This window comes from Hylobates moloch, unplaced genomic scaffold (genome assembly GCF_009828535.3).
Source record: "Hylobates moloch isolate HMO894 unplaced genomic scaffold, HMol_V3 SCAFFOLD_88, whole genome shotgun sequence".
NCBI classification, from domain to species: Eukaryota; Metazoa; Chordata; class Mammalia; order Primates; family Hylobatidae; genus Hylobates; species Hylobates moloch.
Genome location: NW_026652363.1, coordinates 44161 through 51254, shown reverse-complemented (window position 1 = coordinate 51254; position 7094 = coordinate 44161).

Below are 7094 nucleotides of genomic sequence, written 5' to 3'. Positions count from 1 at the left end.
CTCAGCCTCCCGGGTTCACAACATTCTCCTGCTTCAGCCTCCCAATTAGCTGTGACTAAGGCGCACGCCACCACATCTGGCTAATTCTTTTGTATTTTTAGTAGAGACAGGTTTCACCGTATTAGCCAGGATGGTCTCGATTTCCTGACCTCGTGATCCGCCCGCCTCGGCCTTCCAAAGTGCTGGGATTACAGGTGTGAGCCACTGCGCCCGGCTAAAATATGAAAACTCTCTTGGCCAAGAGTTATCCCACTAGCACTATGGCACTCTGGTCCCTCCCTCAGGACACATCAGTTACTACCCTGTGACTCAGAAGCTGTAGGATTCATACATTGAAAAATATTACCCTCATTGCTCACCTCCGCCCTGTTGCATGCATGTGCTACACAATATTGAAAGTAATTTTTGTATTATACTCACTCCAATCACCAGAAGTTTAAGGTTGCCTTTTTACGTCATGTTTTAACAGTGTTTTGTGATCTTCAGCCATGGAATTATGTATACTCGAAGAAACATCAGGAAAAAACATCTGCCGTTGAAACATATTGGAATAAATCTTATCAGGCACTACTAATGAAAACACTGCAGAACAAACTCAGGGAGTCAATTCTCGTGTTGATATTTTGCAACCAAGGAACCACTTCAGACCAGATGTGGTGGCTCATGCTTATAATTCCACTGCATTGGGAAGCAAAACCAGGGGAACATATGAGACTAGGAGTTCAAGACCACCCTGGGAAACACAGAGAGACCCCATTTCTATTTCTTTTTCTTTATTTTTTTGAGACGGAGTCTCGCTCTGTTGGAGACCCCATTTCTATGAAAGAGTTTCTTTAAAAATCAGCTGGTTGTGGTGCTGCACCCCTCTCGTCCTAGCTACTCTGGAAGCTGAGACAGAAGGATTGTGTGAGCCAGGAGTTCAAGGTTACAGTGAGCTATGATTGTGCCACTGCGCTCCCACCTGTGCAACAGAGTGAGAGCCTATCTTTAATTATAATAATAATAATAACTAAGAATATTTCACAATCGTAAGGCTACTGAAATAGAAGATACTAGACTGAGTATCCTCAGGAATCCTCTGGGGCTTCTGATGTTCTGGAGTAGACAGCTTACCTAAGACATTCAGGCTAAGCAGATGATTTCAGATGGTGAAAAGTCTCCACACAAGACATTGGAACACGACCCTTGTCTAATCCCCTGTCCCATGCCTTTCACCTCGTTCTCCTCATTTTTCTCCTCCTTTTCATTATTATTTGCTTATTCTTTTAAGCAGTCTTCTCATTTTTTGTAGACCTGGTTGTTTTCAACCCATATTCATGATTTTTATAGTTGCTGCATAGAATAAACCATCAGACTATTGTTTTGAGCATGACTGTTGATAAGTTAAGGCTCATTCCTCCATCGTCTCTTTTCTGTCTCACACAACATGAATAATCTAGTCAGGAATCACAGGAACTCCCTCATTTGATGGCACTGGGAGGTTCAAGCCCCACAAACTCCTTTCGGTGAGTGAGAGCCCTCACTCTGCCTCCACCACCAAACCACTGTAGAAACCCTGAGCCGGTCTCCTTTCTGGATCTATTGAGTCATCTTGGACATTCCTGAGATACGAGGACTAATCTTGGCAGACACATCAAGAGGTGATTAACCTTTCCATATTTACGTGGGGGGGTGTGGCACCCCCAGATGTCACATCCACACTATATTTTTGTTGAGATCTCTTGGCCTTTGCATTGCTTCAACTAGAACTGATGCTGCGAGCTTGGTTGGTGCCACGATTCCTAACCACAGGACCCGCCTGTTCTCTGAATGAACTCCAGGACAGAGCTGGACATGCCTGGTGTGGTTGATTAACCCCTGTTATGTAATGAAATCATGACATCATTTTGTTGTATTCTAGTTTTTCCCTAAAAATGTAGGTAGTCATAGGCTTTATTCATGTGTATATTCTGGATTCTTTGATTTCTCATATATGTTTAGTTAAATCTTTAATTCGGTGTTGAGGAAATTTAAAATTTCTTCAGTTTGTTGAGTGAAGTCTTTAATGCCCTTGTTCTGTGATTTTCTTTTTTCATTTCTCATATATTTTATTCATCTCTGTCTAACTCATTTTCTACCAAAGTATATGTGTTTAAATTTGTAGTATTTTAATGAGGTAAAATTAGCAAATAATAGCCATCCCGTAATGTGTACAATTTGAAAATAGTGACATAACCATTACCTTTCTCAACATAGAAAAAAATCAGCTACCCGCAAAATATACTCTTGTTTTCCTATAACTCCGGCTTCCTCCACCTTCCCTTCTCACACCACATCCAGAGTCAACTACAGGTTTTCTTTCTGTGACATTAGTTTTCATTTTATAGAATTTATAAAAGTGGAATAATACGTATGGACTTATATTTGTTTGTCTTATTTTACTCATCATACGTACTTGTGAATTCACCCTTGCTGTTGAGCGTGTCCAGCAGGACCTGATTGTAACAGTGGGTGTTTTTCCAGTGAATGAATTTACCACAATTTGTTTACTGATTAAGCTGCTGATTGATATTTGGATTGCTTTCAGTATCAGGGTATTATTTAAAAAGCTGCTACTCAGAGAAGTACACAGCTGAGAAGCACAACGTTCTTATTCTTACAGCAATATGAACAGCAGCTAAACTGGAAAAACTGAAGTTTAATCAACTGTCTTCAACACATCAGGAAATTGAAGTTATAGAATTCTCTCTGTGTGTGTGTGTGTGTTTATGTGTGTGTGTGTGAGAGAGAGAGAGAGAGAAAGAGAAACAGAGGGCTTGTGAGTAAGAGAGAAGGAGGGAAAAAGGGAGAAAGAAGTAAAAGAGATCCTGCATAATTTACCATAATTTATGAGGAGCTCAAATAAATACAGGGACTTGGAATCTTACTGGAAAAGGTCCACATAAGATGAAGAGGACGACTCGATGCACCTACATGTTGTTATTCATTTACCTAAATGCCATTTTCTAATAATACAAAGAATCACGTACATGAGAATAAACATAGTGGCGGGTGTCCAGTGGTGAAATATGATGGTGACGCCAAACCCCATCTCCAGCACCTTTTCCCCTTGCACCTGCCTTGATGTGTGTCCTGAGCGCCCCCTGGTGTCCTGAGCGTCTCCTGCTGTCCCTCAGGACCCTGCAGGGAGGTGTGTGTCTGGGCTCACAATGTGAAGCCTAAATGTGTCGCACTCCTGAATCCACAATTAGACCTGAGCAGCAGTCACGGGCAGTGGAGGTCGCCTCACATGGGGAAACATCCGACTCTGCAAAGCTGCACGTGGGGGTCTCTGCAGGCCCTTAGTTGTACAGGAACAGCCCCTCCCTCAGACTCAGAGTGAGGACAATGTGCTCTATCTGGGGGAGGTGAGGGTTAGTGTGTGCAAAGAGCCAAACTCACTCTAATCAATATCTTTGTACTTGGACAGAAACCAAAGTTTACAAGAAACCATGAACTTGGGGTAAAGTAGGAAATTACAATTGTTTGCAGGCTGCGTGCTTGCTTCTCCATGTCATCTAAGAGAACCAAGGAAAATCATGTTTTCTTATGTTCATTTCCATAAAAGGTGTTCCCACCCTGAGAGCGCACCTCCTATACCTCCAACGTCAGGGAGCACCTGGACCAGGAACCCGGCACAGCTCTGTGACATCATCACCCAGGTTTTGACAAAGAGACACATCCTAGAGCTCCTCCCAAACCATGACGGTGCACAGTGAAGATGCTAACGCGTGGCTGCTGATGGGCACATGGGGGATTCCTGATGGACAGCTATGCTCCGGGAAGAACCAATGACCTTGATGGAATTAGCTTTGACCACAGGGTTGTTAGGAAGCTCCATAAGACTCCCATCTTCTCCAGAACTCATTGTGAGATTGGCATAGCAGGCTGACAGTGTCTACAGCCTCACCCGGCCTCCTGCACACTTTTCGCCTCTTGCCTCTCCCCTACACTGCACCACCTACACTTCACACTAAACACCTACAAACACAGAGACATTTTGTTCAGAACCTGCCACACATAATCACTGTCTTTTCACTCACATCCACTCATGCTCAATATCCCTAGTTCTCCATTATTTGCCTTTTAAAATAGCAACAAGAAAACCCAGCTCAGCCCTAACTCTATGGTGAGCCACGTGTGTTCACAGCTGATCATCAAATCAAAACTCCTGGTAACTCTGGACTGGGGATCTTCTCCCAGAGCTGTCGGGTCAGGGTTCTACTGGTTTCCATCAGGAAAGGGAGGTTCCTATTATCATGTCCCCTCCTCTGTAGCAAATGCTGAAGTGGGATGCCTGAGGAGAGAGCAGAGCCCAGCGCAGATGTGAGACTCCTGGAGGAGTTTAGTGTTGATGGCAGCATTTGGAAAATATAATTTTTCGTTATGTGATTTTCTCATTAAAATTACTAAGTAATTAGTATTTTATTTCTCTTTTACATCTTTGAAAAAATAGAAATATAACTACATGTATGAAACTTTAAGAGATAGGAAGGGAGGAATATGCTGAGACCAGCTCGGTCAGGGAGTTCCTAACCCAGCAGCACTAGAGGAATTAAAGACACACACACAGAAATACAGAGGTGTGCAGTGGGAAATCAGGGGTCTCACAGCCTTCAGAGCTGAGAGCCCCAAGCAGAGATTTACCCACATATTTGTTAACAGCAAACCAGTCATTAGCATTGTTTCTATAGATATTAAATTAACGAAAGTATCCCTTATGGGAAATGAAGGGATGGGCCCAATTAAAGGAATAGGTTGGGCTAGTTAACTGCAGCAGGAGCATGTCCTTAAGGCACAGATCACTCATGCTATTGTTTGTGGTTTAAGAATGGCCTTAAGCGGTTTTTCCGCCCTGGGCAGGCCAGGTGTTCCTTGCCCTCATTCCCGTAAACCCACAACCTTCCAGCACAGGCTTTAGGGCCATCATGAACATGTCACAGTGCTGCAGAGATTTTGTTTATGGCCAGTCTTGGGGCCAGTTTATGGCCAGATTTTGGGGGGCTTGCTCCCAACAGGAATAGGAAACAATAAAAAAATGGGGAGACTTCAACACCTCACCCTCAATAGTGTATAGAACATCTGCAGAAAAATTCTTAGGAAGCCTGTGGACTTAAGCACTGTTGAACAAACGGGCCGAATAGACATCTACAGAACTTTCCAACCAACGGCAGCGTAGTATGCATGCTGCCCAAGCACACTATAAATATTCTTCATGATAGGTTATATATTAGATAAAAAATGACTCTCAGCATTTAAAAAAGTCGTGCCAACCATTCTCTAAGTTTTTCAAAAATGGATGAGGTGCCAACCTTCTAAATTCTTCCTAAGAGGCTACAATTACCATATTACAAGTAATAGACAATGGTAAAAGAGGAAAATTAAACTTCAGACAAATTTTCTTAGTACATATAAATAAACTACTCCCTAATAACAGTCAACTAAGTTCTATAAGACTTTAAAAGGATCCTACACCATGACAAACTCAAATTTAATTTTGAGATGCACTGATTATTCAACATCTTCAAATCAGTAAGTTTGGAGTGCTAAATTAAGAGAATAAAGGAAAAAATCCATTAATTTCTCACCAGAAACAGAAAATGACATTTTAAAAATTCAATATTTCATAATGAAACTCTAAAAAGGAGGAATACAAGAATGTAACCCGTGTATAATAAAAGTCATTATTTAAAGCCTTACTTTTATTGTACTTAAGAGTTAAAGTTAAAATATTTTGCTATATTATTTGTAAAAATGCAAGAATAAACTTGATGACACTTTACTTCCAGATTTCACAATAACAAAAGTAGAGTAATAAAAACATGATAGTATCAGCATAAATATACAGAAAGAGCTGAAAAAAAACCTGATATATTGATGGCAAACTGATTTTCATTATGAGAACCAACAATACACAATGGACAAACCAAAGTCTCTCCTTAAGAGGGTGTTAGAAAAACTGGATCTACACATACAAAGAACTGAGAATTTTAGGTTAAAATAAACACAAAAATCACCCTGAATGGGCTAAATATTTAAATACATGGTTTGCAACTGTAAAATTTTCCCCACCCAGAAAATAATATTAGCAATGATTTCCTACATTTTTCATTAAAGGCACAGACAACAAAAGCAGACTTGAACAAGTGGAACTACATCCAGCAAAAATATTCTGCAAAGCATGGAAAAAATTCCAACCTACAGAATGGGAGAAGATAATTGCAAGTTATGCATCTAAAAATGTGTTACTATCCAGAATACACATGCAGCTTCTACACCTCATTAGCAAAATCGTATTTGCCTGACTGTATAGTGGTCAGTTTTTCACCTTAAAAATTTAATCACATAGATTTCATGTTAAAGTTTCTTGTTTATTCATAATGGAAAGTTTTATGGTACACTTGGTCATGGTAGACTTTGGAGTTATTCAACAAACACTAATACAGGTGGCATTGTGAATTTACTGAAGACATGATATTAACCCTGTCATCAGCTGACTCTGGGTTAGGTAGATTGTCATTGATAAAACGGGTGGGCCTGATTCTATCAGAGCAGAACTGGAGAAAGTGAAACTCCGTGGTAATTCAGCAGCTTCACTTCTCTCTGGGACCTCCAGCCTGCACTTATTGATGGAGGATCTTATGGACACTGGATATTCCTAGACATCTCCAAAAACTGTCATCATCTACGTCTCACAGAAAAGTGGCATGTCCATCTGTAGCTTGTCAGCCATGAATAACAGAAAGAAAGAGACTCTAAAATATAATAATATTTATTCTGGGATATGTATTGCAATTTAAATATGTATGGATGCATCCAGATTAGTAAAGGAAGATAAATAATTAAGGAAAAATGAGAAGGGTCACATCAGCTGTTTTAAGACAATTATCTTGGGTTAGAAGAATCAATAACAGGGGTGACATCGGTGTAAGGTTGAACAGGCAGTTGTGGGGCAGATATTCTTAGAGAAGTAATTCTTTTAAGGTTGTGATGGCCTCTGTGCAAGGTTGTGGTTTTGCAGAGTCTATTTATGGTAGTTCTTGTTATCAGGAATATGTGTATTAGAACCCTCCTTC